The sequence below is a fragment of the Silene latifolia genome, chromosome 5 (assembly GCF_048544455.1).
Source record: "Silene latifolia isolate original U9 population chromosome 5, ASM4854445v1, whole genome shotgun sequence".
Taxonomy (NCBI): domain Eukaryota; kingdom Viridiplantae; phylum Streptophyta; class Magnoliopsida; order Caryophyllales; family Caryophyllaceae; genus Silene; species Silene latifolia.
The window spans coordinates 17,594,013-17,597,263 of record NC_133530.1 but is presented as its reverse complement, the minus strand read 5'-3'; the positions used below and the strand labels follow the sequence as shown (position 1 = coordinate 17,597,263).

At 34.4% G+C, this 3,251-nt stretch overlaps 1 long non-coding RNA gene across 4 annotated transcripts; it reads right to left on the bottom strand.

The window, feature by feature from the left end:
* Positions 1-228: 228 nt before the first annotated feature.
* On the bottom strand, positions 229-2,870 carry LOC141655950 (uncharacterized). 4 transcript variants are annotated; one of them, XR_012548264.1, is made up of 5 exons: positions 2,515-2,870; positions 2,087-2,271; positions 1,879-2,003; positions 737-789; positions 229-584 (listed from the first exon to the last, which is right to left on the bottom strand). It is a non-coding gene; the product is annotated as an uncharacterized LOC141655950 (long non-coding RNA). The 4 variants fall into 4 exon arrangements; XR_012548263.1 differs by having other exon boundaries at positions 2,087-2,265; positions 2,515-2,868; XR_012548261.1 differs by having other exon boundaries at positions 2,087-2,254; positions 2,515-2,861.
* Positions 2,871-3,251: the final 381 nt, after the last annotated feature.

The following is a 3,251-nucleotide window of genomic DNA, read 5'->3' as shown; positions in this document are numbered from 1 at the left end:
CTAATTTGAGATTGTGTTCGGTCTCAAGACCACCTATTAAAATTAATATTATAGTCTGTTTGAGACTGGACAGTCGGTCTCAAATTTTGCAAAGCAGACGCAAATTTTGCAAAGCCGTCTCAAATTAAAATTATAATATATATACCCCATTGTTTCAATATTTCTCTTACTCACCTATTAAATGAAATCCTCCACATAAGCTAAAAACAGAAAATCGAGAGGACCAAATAAATTTCAAATCTCAATTTATAATAAATACCATCATCCATACACTCCAACACTTAGCTATTAAATTCAAACAACATTACCTATTCAACACTTAAAGTTTACAAACTAATTAATCCAAGGTTCAACACAACCAAACACTTAGGTTCTTGTTGCATTAGTTTAAAACGTTGTTCCATTGTCTTCATTACTTCTTCCTTTTGTACCACCAAACATTGCTCATTTATTCACTTCAGCCTTTTTGCATTCTTCTCAATCTTTTACAGCATGACTAAAAGTTCCTTTGCGACGCTTTTGGGCATGCTCATTATAAACATCCTGTACACCGCCATTAAATTTTTATCCCATTTGAAAAACTTCTGCAAATAAGAATATGAGTATAAGTTACTTAATAAATTGCATAAGAGCTTATGTGGTATCGACTGCACAAATTACAATTCTTACAAATTAAGAAAAGGAAACTACGAGCAAAAAGAAATGTTTAACATGAATTCAGAATAGACAGTCTTACCAGTAATGAATTTAAAGGCAAACTTAATTCCAACAACATCTTGAGAAGAGCATCTGTCAAAGGCGAATCAAATAGACTTTACATCATTTGACCATCCATAAAATTATAAGGGAAAGGAAAGAAAATATGATGTCTAAAAGCCTCAAGGATACAGAAATGAAGAGAATACAAGGCGAACATAATTTGTGACAGGAAATAAGGATCAACAGACATATTATGAACTTTGGAGCATTCGTACACAATCATATCACCACAGAAGGCGGAAACCAACAATTACCAAGAAGCCTGCCCATAGATTCTCATCATCACTGAGAATACAAGGCGAACATAATTCGCCATCTCACTTCATTATTCACTAATAGCCTATTATCATAAAAGGAAGACACTTCTATCCTCTGGTCAAAACGGAGATAGCAAGAAGCCAAGAACAGACGTCAAAAGTTGTTCTCAGTAATATTACAATAATAAAGTTGCCAAATAAATTGACCACCACATCTAGGCAGACTCTTCTAACATACTGTTTTAAAGTCCACATCATCTACATAGACTACATTTGGTAGAAGACCTATTTCAGCTGAAAATGGATTGTATAGAGCCACTTCCCTTTATCAAGAAGCCTAACGGCCCTAACCTACAAACAGCTGTTAAGACTTAAGACTAACTGTGTATTCTAGACAATAAATAACTGTACTCTGCTTCAACTCAATGTCATTGTTATGTGATTTTCACCCTCTAAGACCGTTCAATATCTCATTATTCGTTACCCATTAACCTCAGTAAATACATTAGAAAATAGGCCATTCACCACAAATGCCCAAACAAATGATTCATAGAATTAATCTTTGAAGCAAAAATTATCTATACAAAGCAACTGGATAACTTCTTTTCAAGCAACAAGATAATACTACCAGGCCGTAAATCTCATGGGAGTTCAAGTAACAGAATCTAGCTCAATGACTATCACGGCTAAACAGGTAGTTAACATCCAATGACTGCACATGATTTTAAGCATAAACTCGTCGGTCACTTTTGAAAAGAAGGAAGACCAAATTTTGTACAACATTCTTTCATAAATAACTTGTTTGAGTTGATGTATAATATCAGTAAATCAAAAAATTAACAGCATAAAAAGCAATACATACGCTGAAGTTGTCGAACCAATTATCTTGTACACGTTCTAGAGTCTCTGTCCAGTTCATTTATGGTGGAGTAGTAATAGTGCCTAATCGACTCACTAATCGAATTTGATACACATCATCTCCCAAACCTGGTATGAAAAGACATATTGGAACGATTGTAAATAAACTCAAATAACATATTAACGAGTATGGACTAATTATATACATGTACCTCTTAATGACTCACCAAAATTTACCAAAACACAAGGGCAAGACCGTGTAATGAGTGTGTGGTGGATAAAGTACATTAAAATCGTAATCTGGACAGAACAAATCCCTCCTACATCAATGGAATCATCTGAATTTGCATAAAACCGTATAATAGACATCTTACTTGAACCTGAAATAAATCTAACCCTAAATAATCAAAACATTAATATTCAATGCACATAAGTTAATATTAATCCAAGAAACAACTTCACCATGGGGGAATCAACAATCAAACCTAATCTAATCAAAAATTTTGAAACCTAATCTAATCAAAATTTTCCAAACCTAACCCTAAACAATCAACGTCTTTCAAAACATTAATTAATTAGTCAAAATAATAAATCATTTTGTAATTGATTGAAAGATTTGTAGTTTAATTAGTCAAAATACCTGCGTATAGAGACACGGGATAACAACGAGTTGAGATGCGGGACAAAAAAGAGTTGAGCGAGAAAGAAGAGAGAAGGTCATAGACGTTGGGAGTGCAGGTCGAAGATTCCTTGCCATTCGGAAGCAGATCATTGGCGTTGAGAGAGCCGTTCGTCAGCGTTCGGAGAGCACTGTAGCAGGCCGTCGGCGTTGGGAGGTTATGTGAAATGAAGATGGGATGTGAATGAATTAAGAAAAGTGGAAGTATCTTTGTTTTTTAAGCTAAAATATTGAACTGCAACCAATAAATCAGTCTCAAACGTATAAAAGGGGTCACAGATAATTAAACAAAGGTTCCCGGTCTCAATGAATATATTGGCGCCTCCAAGTTGAGATTGTCCTTAGTCTCAAAGTTTCAAAACGGTCTCAACTTTGAGACTGCTAATGACATGTTTTGAATGATATGATTTCGGTCTCACCTTTGAGACCGACGAATTTGCAACCATTTTTTGCAGCGGTCTCAAAAAAACAGTCTCAAAAATGTGTATTTCTTGTAGTGTTATATTTTGTGAAAGTAAAAAAAAAAAAAAGACAATAAATGAAGTAAAAAAATCATCAAGAACCGTCGTTATACGTATCCTAGATTGTCTAAGATCATCAACTTATCGTATATACATATTGATTATTGACGTACATGATACAATACAACAACAACAACATTACTCCAAAGGTCACCCAATGGCTCCCGCAGCCTTACC